This window comes from Salmo salar, chromosome ssa17 (assembly GCF_905237065.1).
Source record: "Salmo salar chromosome ssa17, Ssal_v3.1, whole genome shotgun sequence".
Taxonomy (NCBI): Eukaryota; Metazoa; Chordata; class Actinopteri; order Salmoniformes; family Salmonidae; genus Salmo; species Salmo salar.
Window position 1 is genome coordinate 49,322,017 of NC_059458.1, and position 21,082 is coordinate 49,343,098.

The 21,082-nt window shown below is 41.0% G+C and overlaps 1 protein-coding gene across 1 annotated transcript in view; it reads right to left on the reverse strand.

The window, feature by feature from the left end:
• Positions 1-12,004: 12,004 nt before the first annotated feature.
• Positions 12,005-21,082, reverse strand: part of tafa5a (TAFA chemokine like family member 5a) — a 172,868-nt gene continuing 163,790 nt past the window's right edge. Inside the window, exon 5 of the mRNA XM_014152786.2 lies at positions 12,005-15,508. The gene's annotated coding sequence lies outside the window, so the exon portion shown is untranslated. The remainder of the gene's footprint in view (positions 15,509-21,082) is intronic.

A 21,082-nucleotide genomic window follows, 5' to 3' on the forward strand; every position in this document is an offset into this window, starting at 1 on the left:
AGCTTCTACCCTTAAGACATAAAACTGCTGAACAGCTAATCAAATGGTTACCTGGACTATTTTACGCTTCTGCTACTCTCTGTTTATTATCACTTTACCCCTACCTACATGTACATATTACCTCAATTATCTCGACTAACCTGTAGCCCCGCACATTGACTCTGTACCGGAACACCCTGTATATAGCCTCATTATTGTTATTTATTTTATAAATGTTTTATTTTGTTTATTAAGTAAAAAAAATATTAAAACTGCATTGTTGGTTAAGGGCTTGTAAGTAAGTATTTCACGGTAAGGTCTACACCTGTTGCATGTGACAAATAAAATTTGATTTGATTTAAATCAGATCTGCTTTAGCCAACATCTGCATAGTGGTTGTTTTGGGGCTGTTGAAGGTGGAACTGCATTAGAGGTGTCAAATCCACAAGTGGTTCCCAGCATTGTACCGAAAGCGAACATTGCCATTGGCTGCATGGAGTCGCATTAACAGAAATCCCATGCAACCTTGTTTACAAGTTCAAACACTGGAATGTGAGATATAGGATGATATAAACTCATTATTTCGTCCAATTTTCACTTTCCACTCACTTTCTAATGTGAGTGGGGCAGGTGTGGCTTTGTGACAATGATCACAAAAGCAGCTGCTCACTGATTTGAAGGCTCCAATGCAGTTCAGATTGCTATTGCAGGTTAAGGTTTGATCTAATTTAAGTTATTTCTTCGTATTTTTATTTCAGATAGAAATAACATCAATCTCCATGCACTGTAAATGACAACTTGATAAGAGCTATTCATAAGAGCTAAGTAAATGAGTGAGGCCTTTGGATAAGGGGATTGTAAATATAAATTACAATTGTTTTAGATATATTTTACCTTATGATCGCTGGAGACAAATGTGAAACCAGTCGTATGACAGAAAACTAAAGCATATAAACACATCACCTTTTCCAAGTTTATGAAATGCTGGTCTTATAACTTGGGATGAAATTTGGAAACACAAGCTACAGGCTTCTTTAACCTCTTACATCTAGACGTTCCGCTAGCGGAACACCTGCTCCAATATCCAATGATAGGCGTGGCGCGAATTACAAATTCCTCAAAAATACTAAAACTTCAATTTTTCAAACATATGACTATTTCACAGCATTTTAAAGACAAGACTCTCCTTTATCTAACCACACTGTCCGATTTCAAAAAGGCTTTACAGCGAAAGCAAAACATTAGATTATGTCAGCAGAGTACCCAGCCAGAAATAATCAGACACCCATTTTTCAAGCTAGCATATAATGTCACAAAAACCCAGAAGACAGCTAAATGCAGCACTAACCTTTCATGATCTTCATCAGATGACACACCTAGGACATTATGTTATACAATACATGCATGCTTTGTTCAATCAAGTTCATATTTATATCAAAAAACAGCTTTTTACATTAGCATGTGACGTTCAGAACTAGCATACCCCCCCGCAAACTTCCGGGAATTCACTAACAATTTACTAAATTACTCACGATAAACGTTCACAAAAAGCATAACAATTATTTTAAGAATTATAGATACAGAACTCCTCTATGCACTCGATATGTCCGATTTCAAAATAGCTTTTTGGTGAAAGCACATTTTGCAATATTCTAAGTACATAGCCCAGCCATCACGCGCTAGCTATTTAGACACCCGGCAAGTTTAGCCTTCACCAAAATCAGATTTACTATTACAAAAATGTTATTACCTTTGTTGTCTTTGTCAGAATGCACTCCCAGGACTGCTACTTCAATAACAAATGTTGGTTTGGTCCCAAATAATCCATCGTTATATCCGAATAGCGGCGTTTTGTTCGTGCATTCCAGAAACTATCCGAAATGGTATATCAGGTATATCGCATGTATATGCGCATGGCGCAATTCATGACAAAACATTTCTAAATATTCCATTACCGTACTTCGAAGCATGTCAACCGCTGTTTAAAATCAATTTTTATGCAATTTATCTCGTAAAAAAGCGATAATATTCCGACCGGGAATCTCCTTTTCGGCAAACAGAGGAAAAATCACAAAGACGGGGGCGGCCAGGGCACGTGCCTAAGCCCACAGTCCCTTGATCGGCCACTTGAGAAAGGCGATAATGTGTTTCAGCCTGGGGCTGGGATGAAGACATTCTGTTTTTTCCCGGGCTCTGAGAGCCTATGGAAGACGTAGGAAGTGTCACGTTAGAGCAGAGATCCTTTGTAATTACATTACATTACATTTAAGTCATTTAGCAGACGCTCTTATCCAGAGCTACTTACAAAATTGGTGCATTCACCTTATGATATCCAGTGGAACAACCACTTTACAATAGTGCATCTAAATCTTTTAAGGGGGGGTTAGAAGGATTACTTTATCCTATCCTAGGTATTCCTTAAAGAGGTGGGGTTTCAGGTGTCTCCGGAAGGTGGTGATTGACTCCGCTGTCCTGGCGTCGTGAGGGAGCTTGTTCCACCATTGGGGTGCCAGAGCAGCGAACAGTTTTGACTGGGCTGAGCGGGAACTGTGCTTCCTCAGAGGTAGGGGGGCCAGCAGGCCAGAGGTGGATGAACGCAGTGCCCTTGTTTGGGTGTAGGGCCTGATCAGAGCCTGAAGGTATGGAGGTGCCGTTCCCTTCACAGCTCCGTAGGCAATCACCATGGTCTTGTAGCGGATGCGAGCTTCAACTGGAAGCCAGTGGAGAGAGCGGAGGAGCGGGGTGACGTGAGAGAACTTGGGAAGGTTGAACACCAGACGGGCTGCGGCGTTCTGGATGAATTGTAGGGGTTTAATGGCACAGGCAGGGAGCCCAGCCAACAGCGAGTTGCAGTAATCCAGACGGGAGATGACAAGTGCCTGGATTAGGACCTGCGCCGCTGCCTGTGTGAGGCAGGGTCGTACTCTGCGAATGTTGTAGAGCATGAACCTACAGGATCGGGTCACCGCCTTGATGTTAGTGGAGAACGACAGGGTGTTGTCCAGGATCACGCCAAGGTTCTTAGCACTCTGGGAGGAGGACACAAGGGAGTTGTCAACCGTGATGGCGAGATCATGGAACGGGCTGTCCTTCCACGGGAGGAAGAGCAGCTCCGTCTTGCCGAGGTTCAGCTTGAGGTGGTGATCCGTCATCCACACTGATATGTCTGACAGACATGCAGAGATGCGATTCGCCGCCTGGTTATCAGAAGGGGGAAAGGAGAAGATTAATTGTGTGTCGTCTGCATAGCAATGATAGGAGAGACCATGTGAGGATATGACAGAGCCAAGTGACTTGGTGTATAGCGAGAATAGGAGAGGGCCTAGAATAGAGCCCTGGGGGACACCAGTGGTGAGAGCACATGGTGCGGAGACAGATTCTCGCCACGCCACCTGGTAGGAGCGACCTGTCAGGTAGGACGCAATCCAAGCTTGGGCCGCGCCGGAGATGCCCAACTCGGAGAGGGTGGAGAGGAGGATCTGATGGTTCACAGTATCAAAGGCAGCAGATAGGTCTAGAAGGATGAGAGCAGATGAGAGAGAGTTAGCTTTAGTAGTGCGGAGAGCCTCCGTGACACAGAGAAGAGCAGTCTCAGTTGAATGCCCAGTCTTGAAACCTGACTGATTAGGATCAAGAAGGTCATTCTGAGAGAGATAGCAGGAGAGCTGGCCAAGGACGGCACATTCAAGAGTTTTGGAGAGAAAAGAAAGAAGGGATACTGGTCTGTAGTTGTTGACATCGGAGGGATCGAGTGTAGGTTTTTTCAGAAGGGGTGCAACTCTCGCTCTCTTGAAGACGGAAGGGACGTAGTAATTGAATGAGATGGCAAAGAAGTTCAAGAAATGGTCAGACAGGCCACTTCCTGTAAAGGAATCTCTCAGGTTTTGACCTGCCATTTGAGTTCTGTTATACTCACAGACACCATTCAAACAGTTTTAGAAACGTTGGAGTGTTTTCTATCCAAAGCCAATAATTATATGCATATTGTAGTTACTGGGCAGGAGTAGTAACCAGATTAAATCGGGTACGTTTTTTATCCAGCCGTGAAAATACTGCCCCCTAGCCATAACAGGTTAAACATGTGCAAATTACAGTATAGCGCCAAACTTACCATATGCCCTTTTCACTGTTTTTTTCACTGTATTTTTTACAATTTCTATGGTGTTAAATATCAGCCACTATTGGTAGCCACCATTAGTTATACCCACATACATTTATAACTGTCACTGATTTAAGTATTAGTTTCCTTACATGTTGCATCATTCCATTACATCATTAGTGTGTCTTTCTTTCTTTAAATCAGAACAGGGGCAAGAGATACAGGACAGACTGATGGGGTGGGCTAAAGACATAGTCAGGATAGGGCTCCGTGGAAACCCTCTCGTTAACATAACCAGAGACCCTGAAGCCATATACAATATCCTGAGGCAGCATATTGGAGAGGCAATCTCATCCACAAACTCATTAGCATACTTCTATGAATCCATACCAAGACAGTCAGAGTGCTGCTTGGATTCTTGGGTCAGACTGAACAAAGCAATTGATCTTGACAGGGAAAAAGAGTGGATGATCCAGGTCACGAGGTGACAATGATGTTTGTTAAGCACTGGCCTGACCCAGCAATATACGCCGCCCTTAGGTGCAGGCCTATTGAAAATTGGACAGTTGGAGATTTACAGGCAATGATTGACAGCCATCACAGAGACAAACAGTCAGCCAGACCCAGGGCGCAGAGTACTGCCAAGGAAGAAGACGCGATGACCCCCAAACGATTGGTGTATAAATCAACAAGCTCTCGGTCATGATAATTCAGCCACACCCACTAACAGTGATCAGGCTTCATTGAACAAAGTGATTTCTCCCATAGAATAGTTTCTCTCAACCCTGGAACAGAATCACAGGAGAACTTTGGCCAGAGCTCCACAAACCAATACATCCGCTGGCCCCTGTAGGATTTGTAAGGCCTCAGACCATTCAACTCAGTCACACTGCTTTAAGGAGGGCCTATGCTTCAAGTGTCACATGGCAGGCCACAGAGGCTTTGAATGTACAGCTAGAAAACAAGTTGGAGAGGCAACTGCCGAAGCTCCCCCTGGGCCTGCTTTAAACTAACATACTCACACCAAGAGGGGGGCTGTGTGGGTGAACATGTTACACCCCCACAGAACACCATGGATACAAAGACTAAAAACATCATGAAAACTGAGACGATCTATCAGAAAATAGAGAGTAATGACAGTGTAATGTTCCAGTACAAGAAACTGTAGAATTTCAAGCTCTGATAGACAGTGGGTCTATGACCTGCACTTTAACTGAGTCAGCTGAAGACACACTTCTGAGATGTAACGTGATAAAACCATGGTCTAGAAAGCCAACTTAAGTAAATATTGTAGGCTGTGGGGGCAAACAGGAACAGCCTAAGTATGAATATGTCTTGAACATTGATCTTTAAGATTGCAAGATGGCAGTGTCTGTTTTAGCTGTACCTGATCAAATGCCATAAAACACGATGCAACAGGTTAAGAAAACAAAGCGGTATTGGGACAGCCTCTCCAAAACTGCCGAAGAAGATTCACATGGACTTTTACTCAGCATGCTAGCCAATGTGAACCGCTGGCACCGTGACAATATACCAGACAAAGTGGGAACTGTAGTGCTCAAGCACTGTGACTCTCATGCCTCAGCATGAACATTTAGTCTGGGGTGCCTCTATCAGTTGGTAGTACTGTAGCCGTAGAGGCCACTACAGCATGATCTGCACCAAGAAATGTCCTAGTAGGAGGGGTGACAAGTGGGTCCCCATGAAAGTGAACAACATGTTAGACTGCCCTATTGTTCTCCACCGTAAGACCAAGCTGGCTGACGTGCACCCATGCCCATTCCCAGCCCTAGAATACCTAGAGCTCTACACCAACCAAGTTCAGGGCTCCACCAACGTCCAGTCTGCTGTTCAGAATGTCTCCCAAGTAAGGGAAGAATGTTCAGTGAGTGGGGAAAGGGCAACGAGGGAGTATCTACAAAAGTTGAACTCCAGTGCTTGACGGCTGATGCTCCCTTTACCTCTTATCCTGTTAACTTGTTTGGTGTGGGACTTGGTTAGTCCCAAAGGGGGGTTATGTGGGTGAAAAATACAGCTCTTTGGTAATTTTCCAGTACCCATGTTGGAGAGTCTCCCATCGCCTAGTAATTTTCCAATGCACATACTATTTCCTTTGGAAGTAGGAAGAAGAAGCAGTACAAGGTTAAACATTAGACATATGTAAACAGAATGAAGGTCAAAGCCATATGGATGTGCAGGAGTGGTCCAACATAGAGTTAAGCATTAGACATACAGAAACAGAACTAAGTGGTATCTATGCCTTCCCTGTGGCTCAGTTGGTAGAGCATGGTGTTTGCAACGCCAGCATGGTGTGTGCAACGCCAAGGTTGTGGGTTTGATTCCCACGGGGGGCCAGTAAAAAAAAAAAGGAAAAAAAAAAGGCATGAAATGAAAATGAAATGTATGCATTCACTACTGTAAGTCGCTCTGGATAAGAGCGTCTGCTAAATGACTAAAATGTAAATGTATGTGAATAAGCTAAACTGAGCCAACAAAGAACAGACTGTTTTGAGCCACATAGAATCTAGTCAAGGCAACTGCAGGGTACATGGGTTAATCATTTCCAGGTGACACAGACCTGAACTGGTGTGGGACAGTAACTATATATTCTTACTAACCAATACAGGGGCCACAAACTATGGATATATATTGGGAAGACATGGTTGTGTTCATTAAAATCTATTGGAAATGTACTTATACTGGGAACATATATATCTAATAAATGCATTATTTTTTATAGTGGACCTGTGGTTGCGCCACCAATATAATCTAAACTGAGCCAGATGTGGGCGTACACAATACAGAATTAAGTCATAGAGATAATGATGGCGCACGGCCAAGGGAAGTTAATCATCTACATAGAAAGGAGGGAACATGTCTGGTGTAAATGTATAAATACTGATGTTTTGAACAAGAAGAGTCAGTCATTCCATGGAATTGCTCGGCTTCTGTTACTTTTGTAATAAAGTATTTTTGAATGAACAAGTTCCGGTATCTAAGAAATATTTGATTCAACATTTCCACAACACCATCTAGACCTTGTAGCTGATGCCATCTAGACTTTGAGAGTCCTTCAGAAGACTTTTAGAGTCAATGAGTCAAGTGATCGCTGAGTCTGATAAAAGAGAGCATCTAGCTGCCCTGATTCAAGTCTTGTCAACTTTAGTTGAAGTGTAGGCCTAAGTGACAGAACCCCCAGTGAAACATAGAGGCCCTTAGGATAGATCAATAGAGAAATACTGTAGATCTCAAGAAAGAAGTTGCTCTTCATTTCTTGGTTCTTCTGTGGTTCTTATAAAGACCGCTACAATAGCAAAGAGATTGAAGCCAGTTTAATTTGATATTTATTGACATGAAAATATGGCCTATTAATTGTAATGCATTTGAGAGTCATATAATTAGTTGTAGGCCATTTGAATTGCAGATCACCCCAAAGCTTTGTCAGGGGTCTGCTATGATGATAAACCTCCATAGAAATCATACACAGCAATCACTGTTTAATTAAATGTCTACTTTAACACTATTACGATAGCTATTACTGCACTGTGAGTATAAATGAAATTGGACTCCCACTCTTTTCTCCCTCTACCTCTCAACTATACCTCCCTCACTCATACCTCTCTCTCTCCCTACCTCTTTAGCTCTCTCCATCCCAGGCTATCTTTCTCTCCTCTCGGTTATGCAAAAACCCTGTGAATAATTTATTCAAGGCCCAGCATTTAGAAGTCTTAATCCTGGGCTGATGCTCTTAGGTGAGCCATAATTGTTTGAAACTGTAAAAGTGGGATTTCAGCCACTCAGATAATCACCCTCTGTTAGTTAATACCTGAGAAGGGAGGGATGGATGGAGGCAGTACTGGAGGGATGGAGTGAACAAAAAACATGCCCGATTCAGCTGTCAGCTCGCCTGGTCAGCCTGGTCAGAATTATCATCCTCGCTTGGCCGGTGCAGGGGGTACGTTAACACTCACCGCTCATGCCCAATTCTGTCCTCCCTCCTTCCCACCTCACAAAATCATCCACCCCGTCCGCCCCAGCAGTCCCAGCCTAATGGAAGCTGACAGGATGTAAATTCGTTTTTAAAAGAGTTGGCTGGCGGATGGTCATTTTTCTCATTTAGTGGTAAGATGAGCTGGCCGAGCCCCCAGCTGTCTGTCTTCCTTCCTGTGGGTTAAGAGGACAAGAGGCTCAATTCAACACATCAGGCCTTGATTACCATCTTGACGAGGCTGCTCCTCTCTCCATTTTCTTCCCTCGCTGTATCTCTCTTTTTTCTCACTCTACCTTTCTCTCTTTCTCACCCTCCCTCTCTTCGTCTCTGCTTCCCTCCCTAACTGGGGAAGCAGAGGGTGAAGCAGGGAGAGAGAAAGAAAAAGCGAGAGCAAGTGAGAGAGAACAGGAAACCTATGGATGTAGGATTTTGTCAAGGCTTAAAAGTATTTGTGTTGCAGGTCTGTTCAGCAACAAATAAAAGCAGCAGCAGCAGCAGCGTGAGCTACCGTAGCGATGTGCTCTGCTTCCTCCAGGCGCCCCTGCCTGTCTCTCCAACCTGGCTCTCTCTCCCTCTCTTTTTCTCTCTCTCTTGCCTGTCTCTCTCCAGGCTCCAGCTCGGCTGGCTGTGTGTCAGAAGCTCTCTCCCTCCTCAAAACACAGAGCCTATAGAAACAGCCAAACCAGCCTTAATGCACCGGCCTTGTCCATATTGCATGTGCTTATACTAAATACCTGATTAAGGGCTTCATAAGGACACAGGGTTTTTAAGGATAAGGATAATACATAACAAAAGGATGTACAATGGGATTTGGGGTTGATAGTAATTCTACTAGGTGATACCAGGTGTTTTTGTGTGTTCCTTTATAATTGCTTTGGTAACTGTAAGCTTGTGATTTATTGTTGTCCACTCTGTCCCTGTCTTTGCTGGGTTGAAGAGGTGGCCTTAGTTATCCTAAACATGTGAAATGATTTCATACTGTTGATGGCTCCATATACTCCATTTGTTCTGGTTCACAACTACGTTTGACCTTCCAATAAAGTCTCCAAGCCAATGTTATTTACCTTCAAGCAAGATGACCTTTTCCTCCTTTGAGTAATGAGCATTTCTGAGAACAAACACATGTACAAAACCCGAAGTACAGTAACTAACATTCAAAGCCAGGTCCATGTCCACGTGCACCAGATGTTTCCTGGATTCCTGTGAGGTGCATGTATAATGAGAGAGAGATTAGTCATTAATGGAGGCTGTTAGCAGTGGTGTAAAGTACTTAAGTAAAAATACTTGAAAGTACTACTTAAGTAGTGTTTTGGGGTATCTCTACTTTATTTTACTATTTATATTTTTGACTACTTTTAATTTTACTTCACTACATTCTTAAAGAAAATTATGTTCTTTTTACACCATAAATTTCCCCTGGTACACAAAAGTACTTGCTGAATATTGAATGCTTAGCAGGACCGTAAAATTGCCTAATTCACACATTTATCAAGAGAATATCCCTGGTCATCCCTACTGCCTCTGATCTGGCAGACTCACTAAACACACACTTTGTTTGTAAATGATGTCTGAGTGATGGAGCATGCCCCTGGCTCTCCGTAAATAAAAAATAATAATTATGCCATCTGGTTTGCTTTATAAGTCATTTGAAATGATATGTTTAGCAATTACATTTCGTTTTTATACTTAGGTATATTTAAAACCAAATACTTTTAGACTTTTACTCAAGTAATATTTTACTGGGTGACTAGAGACATTTTCTACTAAGGTATCTTTACTCTTACTCAAGTATGACAATTGGATACTTTTTCTACCACTGGCTGTTAGTTAGTTAGTTAGTAGTGGTGTTTAACGGAGCCTGAAATCCCAGCTGGCACCAGCATGTCTTCTTCTTCTTTGGGTTGGAGAGGAGAGCCAGAGAGCCTCGATCAACAATCAAGAGGATAGCACTGGCCTGGAACACCAAGCACAGATATGGAGGGATACTGTACAAAACCAGCCAAAGGGTATGATGATAAGGAGAGGTGTTTGTTTAGACAGAGACTGGGTTTTAATCCGAAACAGTTTAGTTGAACAGCTCTATTGTAAAATGTTTAGATCTGTCACAAATTCCAATCTGGTCAAGGAAAACAACAGACATTCCAATTCACAGTCTGACTCTCAGCTATCTTTGTAAAGATCGAAATATAAAGGTAGTCAATAGAATCACATCATACAACACAAAGGATGCCACAACTGTTTAGCACACCTCTCCTCCTACAGTACATCCCTGGTGTATTAGTCAGGAGCTGAGGTAATGTTTAGTCTCTCACTTTCATAACCTTGACAGATCATTGGACCCAGTGCTCAGAAAACACCAAACAGTTTTATGGCTAGAAAATATTGGTGACGGAAGACATCTTCAGAGGAAAGCAGCTGCACGAGCCATATTGCTTATTGATCCCCATTCGAAAAGCGCTGGTTGCACTTCTTTAGATTTATATTGTAAACAAAGACTTACAATATCAAATGTGAATTAGCACTTAAATGTTTTCCATCACAGCAGTTCATATTTTGTGCCATTGGTGCAGTATTGGTATTGCAGCAGACTGCAGAGATTTATGTGAAGAGAGAAGGAGTCTTAGTGTTTAGTGTTGGTTATTAAAGCAGAGGCAGGCTGTCTGCTCTGTCTCTCTCCTCTGTAGATGCAGCTGAATGACAGAAACACAACACTGTGCCTTAGGACGGTAACTGGAAACAGTCAAAGGCATAACATCAACCTCAACACTCACACACAGACACACGCAAGGAAACATATACACACATGTACAGTGCCTTCGGAAAGTATTCAGACCCCTTGGCTTTTTCCCACATTTTGTTACGTTACAGCCTTATTCTAAAATTGATTAAATTGGTTTTTTCTCTCATCAATCTACACACAATACCCCATAATGACAAAGCAAAAACAGTTTTTTTTAGAAAGGTTTGCTAAAATAAAAAATATCTCATTTACATAAGTATTTAGACCCTTTACTCAGTACTTTGTTGAAGAACCTTTGGCAGTGGTTACTGCCTCGAGTCTTCTTGGGTATGACGCTACAAGCTTGGCACACCTGTATTTGGGGAGTTTCTCCCATTCTTCACTGCAGATATTTTCAGGTCTCTCCAGAGACGATAGATTGGGTTCAAGTCCAGGCTTTGGCTGGGCCACTCAAGGACATTCAGAGACTTGTCCCAAAGCCACTCCTGCATTGTTTTGGCTGTGTGCTTAGGGTTGATGTCCTGTTGGAAGGTTAACCTTCGCCCCAGTCCAAGGCCCTGACCATTCTGGAGCAGGTTTTCATCAAGGATGTCTCTGTACTTTGCTCCGTTCATCTTTGCCTCATTCCTGACTAGTCTCCCAGTCCCTGCCGCTGAAAAACATCCCCATAGCATGATGCTGCCACCACCATGGTGACAGGTTTCCTCCAGACGTGACGCTTGACATTCAGTCCAAATAGTTCAATCTCGGTTTCATCAGACCAGAGAATCTCGTTTTTCATGGTCTGAGAGTCTTTAGGTGCCTTTTGCAAACTCCAAGTGGGCTGTCATGTGCCTTTTACTGAGGAGTGGCTCCCGTCTGGCCCCTCTACCATAAAGGCCTGATTGGTGGAGTGCTGCAGAGATGGTTGTCCTTCTGGAGAGTCTTGGTGGTTCAAAACATCTTCCATGTAAGAATGATGGTGGCAACTGTGTTCTTGGGGACCTTCAATGCTGCAGACATTTTTTGGTACCCCTCCCCAGATCTGTGCCTCGACACAATCCTGTCTCTGAGCTCTATGGACAATTGCCTCGACCTCATGGCTTGGTTTTCCAAATCATGTCATAATCAATTGAATTTACCACAGGTGGACTCCAATCAAGTTGTAGAAACATGTCAAGAATGATCAATGGAAACAGGACACACTTGAGCTCAATTTCGAGTCTCATAGCAAAAGGGATGAATACTTATGTAAATTAGGTATTTCTGTTTTTTATATGTAATAAATTTGCCCACAAAAAATAAAACGGGTTTTCGCTTTGTCATTATGTAGATTGCTGAGGATTGCTTATTTATTTAATCCATTTTAGAATAAGGCTGTTGCATAAGAAAACGTGGAAAAAGTCAAGGGGTCGAAATACTTTCAGAAGGCACTGTACAAATACGAACACATCAACAGAACAGGATTGGGAAATGCGGATATGATACACATATCACTATAGAGCTATAGAAAAGAGAGAAAGCATTTACCCAGACAGATATACACACACAGTAATATTCTCCCAGTTGTATGTGACCCACTTTGCCTCTTTCTCTACGGCAAAGACATTATCGCAAGCTGTCTTTTGTACCTCTAGGAGAAACTCCTCATTGTACTTTGCTCTAATCAAATTAAAATGTGTATGAGACACGACTCCTCCGAACATCACACCGAACCTCCAGGATACGGGAGAGATTATTGAAATTCAATCAGATGTAATTAAATATTTACAACCGTCTTGACAATCGCCGGCTACACACGCACATCACACACGTACACAAACACGCACACGCACACAAACACACACAAACACAAATGAAAAACCCACGGATCCTTTCAGGAAACTCACTTCTCATTTGCATCCTATGAAAACTTCTCTGTCAACAACAGCTGTATTAATCTCCAGCTGGTGTTGGTGGAACAGGCTGATACAGTCAGTCAGGATTAGGAAGGAACGTCAGTCATCCAGCCAGCCAGCTAGTCAGACTGGTCCCAGTCAGTAAATCAATGAAAGTCAGTCAGTCGGACTGAACAGCAGAGAACCAAGTGTGGATAAGAGAAGTTCAGCATCTGGATCTTAACAAGTTGGAGGTTCATCTGGAAGGTATATGCCTTCACTCGGAGCCTAACACATGACCTTTGAAGCCTCTGTGAAGGCTTGGATTTGTGTCTTTCATGGAATCCGAGCCCCTGGCTGAAAACCAGGACCTTGGACAGTACCACCTAATGTAGCAGGAGTCTGGATATATGGTGCTGTACAAAGGACTGATATCTTTTTCTCTTTTTATGTGTTTTCACTTGCATTAGATCCGTAGCCCATTGCAGGGTAGCCCTTTGCAGGGTAACCCTTTGCAAGTTCATCAACATCATAATCTTGCAGTTCATTAAATATTGACCAGGTGTACTGCTCTGCATATGTACAGTATATTGTTGTATAATTATGGAATCCCTTCCACCATAATACATACAGCCAGCAGCATACACATATGGAGTCAGTCAAACTATTATTTCTGTCCTATTTCTGTCTGAGCAAATGCCTTAATCAACTCTGCATCAATACATTCATATGCATATGTTATTATAATCAAATCCCATTGAGACTGTCTATAAATCATTTGATTTGCTTTACTTATGTATATCAGGTGTTTACCTATTAGATATGTATGAGGAACTTACACGTGGACAATTAGACACTTTAAAGTAGATGGTCTAGAAGAAAATAAACAACTATTTCTGGCTGTCAGTTTTTGGCATATAGGACAGAATAATTAAATAAACGTAATACAAAATAAGGTATGATAAATCTTACTTCCTTGAATAAATTGGATGACTTTGAATACCAAAGCGTCTATATTAGCAAGTGATTGTTCTTTCATGTATTTCATTTATTCTTAAAATATTTCATGATAAAAAGTATCTCATGTAAATGATTCTAAAACCTTTCCCACAATGCCTCCCTTCTTTGCGTGTCATCATCATCTTCGTCTCTCAGGACTGGAGGTCAGCATTGTGCGACAAACACAAGCACAAAAATAAATGAGATATTATAGAGAAATGAGTAAGTATTCCACGCCTTTTACAATGCAATACTGCAGCAATCAGCAGGTTCCAAAGGCTGCTCATTGACTAAAGTGACAAAATCTCTGTCTGTGATGAGCTCAATTTTTGATAGATAGTGACTCTCAGGCCGGAATTCAATCAGTTGCATTGAGGGTTCAGTCAGATTGTTTATGCTGTGTCAGAGTTGTTAACCACATTAAAACCGTACACTGCAAGACACTCTCACAAGCATCTGTAAAATATTACCATTAAATATTTAAACATAACTCAAGAGCATTTTTTCCTTTATCTGTGATTGATAGATTGGGAGATTAGAGATATGAGAGGGGAGAAACTACTTGTCATGAGAACAGAAAGAGAGCAGGACAAACCAGCATTAGAGAGCTTGTTTTTCATGTTCTATGGCTGCCATTTTGTGACCACGTTATTCATGTCGAATAAGGTTCTCTACAAAGGTACAACATATAAAACTGTTAAATACATACGTTTTAGGCCTTTCAAAATACATTTAATGAAATGTGTCTTTCCACCACCCGCCAGCCTCAATTAGAAATTACAGTTTCAATATTCTCTTTTCGCCTCAATGATGATCAGTAGTTTTGCTCTTTTACCGTTTTTCCAACCATGCTTATTGCAATGTGTCCCAATTTGTAGCTTTTGAAAAATGCAAATCAGATTTTTTTTAATACATAGATATATGTTTACCTATATCTCCAGTTTCAAAATACAGTGGTGGGTTTAGTCAGAGAAAAAAATGTCAGCAAAGTTTTTAAAGGTAACTCCTTTGATTGTATACGTGTCCCACTAGACTCTATTGTCTATGTTCAGAATGACATAAAGCCCAACATCTACAGCTATGAGGGCAGTCATTGTTTTGTAGAGAGAAAAACAAGTATCCATTTCTCTTTCCTAATCTGGTCCATCTCGTCTTACAATAAACTGTTATTCTTTTCCTCTTTGGTCTATAAAAATATGGAGAGTGCCAAAGGTGTACTCCTCCAGCAGAAGGCCTATTCACAGCAGAGCACAGGTCGAGCAGTGAGCATGTCATCTGGTCCAGTCTGGTCCATAGTCTGGATAAATCCAGTCCAACGTTTGGTCCAGTCCATAGTCTGGCGCTAGGTCAGACACATCAGAAAGCCTCGGGCCAGGCTCACAATAATCCTGTTCTTTGGGATACGTCTCTCTGTCCCATTGCAGTCTAACAGAAGCAAGTATGGTTGAAGTAAGTGGGAGTCCTCTGTCCACTGAAGATTAGCAGACAGTAGCTGAACAGTACAGTAGTCAATCTAAATGGCTCCATAGATACCACTCTCTCCCTCTCTGGACAAGGCGCTGACGGAAACCAGACCTCCACGGCACTAGAGGGTTCTGCTCATTTACAAAGCAGACGGACGCTAATAGAAGGGGGCAGACGGGACATGTTGATCCAGTGACAGACAGTGGGTTATCTACAGCAGATGGTCATTGGTTGGTCGGAGCCGCAGAGGGGTGGAGCCAGGAGTCAGGGCACAGGAAACATGAAATAGCTTCTCCAGAGTCAAAGATGAAACCTCGCTCTCGACTTCAAGTGCCCTCAAACCCTCCAGTATTGGCTGTCGTTGACTGTGTTTAAGAGACCTGCAGATCAATGAGAACACAAGTTCTGTCAGAGTACAGGATAATCAATGCTAGCTAATCACAGACAATCCTTAAACAATGCTAAGTTGCTAAAATGTCAAAATATGCTAAATAAATCAATGCTTGTGGTAGAAGTTGCCCAGGCCATAACCACAGAGAGATCTAGGATTAGATTACCAAATGCCAAATCTTAATGTTGACATTGAAGGGGGTGAAGAATACCTTGGACTAGTTGTTAGGGTCTACATTTACCTACTCCGCAATGACTGTCCCTAAATGAACGTTGTATATTTTACTCCCATTACTTTCACTCCCATTATTCCCATAATAGATACTGTATGTGGAACTTATTCAAATGTCTACAGCTCTGAAACGAAGTTATGAAGAAATTAGACAGTCCCACACTAATCATTGTCAACAACAGTATGTTCTGCCATTCAAATATTGTGAATTCTGCTGGGGCATTAAACCATAGTAACAAAACAAGTCTTACAGTGCAGAACTGTAAAACAATTAATCAGCCTCACAGAAGAAATCTGGAGAGAGAAAAAAAAAGTGTAGTTGGTCGGCACGCCATCTGGCCTATGTGTGGTCTCCAGCCAACTTGATAAAGGCATTGATGCTTTCCAAGATTGCCGGGGCTGCTTAATTTATAATAATGAACTCTTGACAATTACACAGAGTGCAAATTGCCATGAATGGGGGCAGGTGTTAGATTAAAACTGGGGGAATCTGGGGATAAAAACAACAGGAATGGAGCAATCAGCAACTAAATTAACCTGTGTCATTTAATAGGATAATGTCACAGTGTAGAGTACTCAGTGGCTGCAGAGGAGAAGGTATGGAGGGAATGACCCAAGAGTATCCGGGCTAAGAAAAGGGACATGTCTCCCACTAATACGCCCAGTGCAGCACCGGCCAACCTGGCAATTAGCGCCATTAGAGATTATGTACTGTTGCCGCGTCATTATTGCAGTGACGCTGCCCTCTAGTGGTAAAATAAAGTTTACACTGAGACTGCGTTACAGTAACACAGTGGATGGAATAGACAACAAAAGTGGTGGTATGACATGTAAATTAAGCATAAATTTGTTTGTTTGTTGGTTCATTCATTAGTTGATTTATTTGTTCGTTTATTCATTCTTTCGTTAATTAATTAATCCATCCATCCATTCATTCAACATAGGCTAATGGAGAAAACATGGTAGCCTAGTACAGTAGTGGCAGGGTGTCTCTGTGATATCTCTGGAGAATTGAAATGCAAATTAATTTAAATAGACCACAGGCAGTGAGACTCTGTCTGCGTTGGCCTCCCTTTCTCTTCCACTACAATATCTCTCTCACACTGGCCGTGGTAAAATATAATACTGTAAATCTTGCACACAAATCTGTTCTCTATAAAAATGGAGACTGGCTATTAATGTATAGCATGATTACTGAATAGGTTTACATAGAAAATTATTTCTTAATCTTATACTGGGGAAAGGGAAAGGGGTGATACCTAGTCAGTTGTACAACTGAATGCCTTCAACTGAAATGTGTCTTCCACATTTAACCCAACCCCCCTGAATCAGAGTACTTTATCTCCAGTAACAGATTTCTGATGCTTAGGAGAATACTAAAAGCAATCCTGCTGGCCAAAAATATATATTCTGCTTTAGTGGCCCAACTTTCAGGGTGACCCAAAACAAGTGCATCAATGAGATGTCTCTCTCTCTCTCTCTCTCTCTCTCTCTCTCTCTCTCTCTCTCTCTCTCTCTCTCTCTCTCTCTCTCTCTCTCTCTGTGTGTGTAATAAAGGGATAATATGATTTAGATTGATAAGTGACAGAGCGTGTAACTAGGCCTATATTAAAGTGCCTGAGGAAGACGTGATCAAATGAGGTGAGGTACTGTAGGCTAGACACGTTAGTATGATGTAGATTGATAACAGAGAAAGTAGGACTAGTAGAATCAGTGCATGAGGAAGATGTGATCAAATGCTACCAGGGCTGATTGAGAATCTTTATGTTAGACGTGTGTGTTTGATATTCCCCAGATACTCCCCATGTTCTCTCAGGAGAAGTTAGTTCAAAGCTATCGGTGCTGTTATCTTAATCAGCTCTTTCATATTACATTTCCTCTACACATCAAATAAACTAACGCTGTTTTAAGCCCAGTGTAAATACACATCACACAGTGTACAGCACATTAGGTCTCCAGAGATCAAAGTGTGTGTTTGTGTACAGTATGTTCACTTTTATTCCACCATGACCAACTTTTGAAACCCTGTTTTAGGGTACATATTTTAAATATAAAAGGTACAATCATCACACTTTCACTCTCAAAAAAAAGGGGTACAATGTAAAAGTAAATTTCTGTTTCCTGCATGCTCTACTGCAGGTGGATAAAAAAAAGGTTTTTAATATCTGTTTTTGCATTTACATTCATTGATTGATTAATCTTATGCTACACAAAGATGAATAACAGACATTCTTCTAAACTAAACCAATACGTTTGTTGGATTTTTTGCACCCGTTATTGAAATGGTTGTTCAAGTTTAAAATGGCTTACAGTGCATTCAGAAAGCATTCATAGCACTTGATTTTTCTGCATTTTGTTGTTTCACAACCTGAGTTTAAAATGATTCAATTGTCACTGGCCTACACACAATGCCCCATAATGTCAAAGCGGTATTACGTGTTTGGAAATTCTTACAAATATATGAATGAAAATCTGAAATGTCTTGAGTCAATAAGTATTCAACCCCTTTGTTTTGGAAAACCTAAATAAGTTCAGGAGTAAAAATGTGCTTAACAAGTCATAATAATTTGCATGGAATAAATCTGTGTGCAATAATAGTGTTTAACATGATTTTTGAATGACTACCAAATCTCTGTACCCAACACATACAATAATCTTTAAGGTCACTCAGTCAAGCAGTGAATTTAAAACACAGATTCAACCACACAGACTAGGGAGGTTTTCCAATGCCTCGCAAAGAAGGGTTCCTATCGGTAAATTGGTAAAAATGAAAAAAGCAGACATTGAATATCCCTTTGAGCACGGTGAAGTTATTAATTACACTTTGGATGGTGTATCTTTACACCCAGTCACAACAAAGATACTGTACAGGCGTCCTTCATAACTCAGTCACCAGAGAGGAAGGAAACCGCTCAGGAATTTCAGCATGAGGACAATGGTGACTAAAAAGGTTATAGAGTTTAATGGTTGTGTTAGGAGAAAACTGAGGATGGTTCAACACTAATTACATAACTGACAGAGTGAAAAGATGAAAGCCTGTACAGAATACAAATATTCCTAAACATGCATCCTGTTTGCAAAAATGGACTAAGGTAATACTGCAAAAAACATGGCAAAGCAATTAACACTTTATATACAGAGCAAAAAGTTACGTTTGGAACAAATCCAATAGAACACATTACTAAGTACCACCTCCCAAATTTTCAAGCATAGTGGTGGCTGCATCATGTTATGGGTATGCTTGTAATCGTTAAGGACTGGGGAGTTTTCTGGAGAAAAAAAATTAATGTAATGGAGCTAAGCACAGGCAAAATCCTAGAGGAAAATCTGGTTCAGTCTACATTATACCAGACACTGGGAGATGAATTCACCTTTCAGCAGGACAATAACCTAAAACACAAGACCAAATCTACGCTGTAGTTGCTTAACAAGAAGACAGGGAATGTTCCTGAGTGGCCAAGTTACAGTTTTGACCTAAAACTGCTTGAAAATGTATGGCAAAACCTGAAAATGGTTGTCTAGCAATGATCAACAACCAAGAGTTTTGAAAGGAACAATGGGAAAATGTTGCACAATCCAGGTGTGGAAAGCTCTTAGAGATTTACCCAGAAAGACTCACAGCTGTAATCTCTGCCAAAGGTGCTTCTACAAAGTTTTGACTCAGGGGTGTGAATACTTATGTAAATTAGATATTTCTGTATTTCATTATCAATACATTTGCAAAATAATCTAAAAACATATTTTTTCTTTGTCATTATGGGGTATTGTGTGTAGATGGGTGAGTGGAAAAAAATCGATTTAATACATTTTGAATTCAGGCTGTAAAACAACCAAATGTGAAATAAGTCAAGGGGGATGAATAATTTCTGAAGGCACTGTAGTAATAGTCTCCTCACACTGTTTCTACCCTGACTGTCGTTATGAATGCAGGTTGCAGATGAACAAAAATTTTAACTGTTGGATATCCTAATGTTGGCTGGATTCCAATAGAAATTACAAATCACTTTGCAAGCCAGCATAGTGTGACTTGAAGGTAGGATTGCACAATTCTTGTATATTTCCTAAGCTTTCCAGAAATCCTGGTTGGAAAATTCCTGGGAAAAAAAGGAAATCCCTCAACTATGATTTTATGAACATCTCTGAATCTTGGAACTTCGCAAACTTACTTGCAAGATCTGATGTGGACAGTAATAAATGAGTTTCAGGCCACTGTGTTAGGGTAAAGGTAGGCCTCAAAATAAGGCCTTATGAGATATGTAATGTATTATCATAAAGACTTTAATTTTAATGATAAAATACACCAAGGAACTCACTTGCTGAAAGCCACAGGACTGAAAACAAACTAATTCTACAACCATGTCTCTGTCACTAACCAATATAGTCATGGATGGTAACTGTACAATTAATCTAAAAGTACAAAGGAGGGTACCACTCCAATCACAAATGGTTGTACTACTTTAGGAGCAAATCTAAACCTTTATTTCTGAGTGTAGGTAGCATTGTAAGTTGGCTATTTCTGCTATTCTAAACAGTATCATCTCACTCACCACCTAATGTTTATGTCTTTAAGGGTTTTCAGCCCACGTAACTACAATTAGTCTGAACCTAGACATACAGTACTGTCTGAGATACATATAGGATGGATGAATCAACAGACAGTAAACATAAACAAAACATAAACCGAGACTGAGACTATCGACTGTACAGTTTGTTCTTTACAAATAATATTGTGAAAAAGCACTGACTTGCTTTACAACTGGCTTCATTCATTTTCATGACAAGATAACTAAAATTTACTCAGAGACTTTTCTGTTTCATCAAGACATACTGGCAGTATCTAGACCCGTCTATTTGGTTCTGGTCATATACTGTGTGTGTGCATGTGTGTGTGTGTGTGTGTGTGTGTGTGTGTGTGTGTGTGTGTGTGTGTGTGTGTGTGTGTGTGTGTGTGTGTGTGTGTGTGTGTGTGTGTGTGTGTGTGTGTGTGTGTGTGTGTGTGTGTGTGGTGTCTCGTTCATTCCTCTGTGTGGATACAAGGCTCTGTAATGGGTGTAATAATTTAAAAACAACATCTAAGACATGTCAATATAATGGTACAGAACTCAATGGCTCTTCCTAATTCTATACACATGGATTTTTTGTTGTTGCAAAACGGACTCTGGGGGCCTTTGTGCTCAAGGCGTAGAAATAGAATTGCAACACTAATATATAATATTATATTATTACCAGTGTATCTTAGTGCACACTTGTCAATATCATGCTGCAATACTATTATTCTGCCAGAATCATAAAAATAACATTGGTTAGGTTAGACGTTTGTTTTCCCATTATG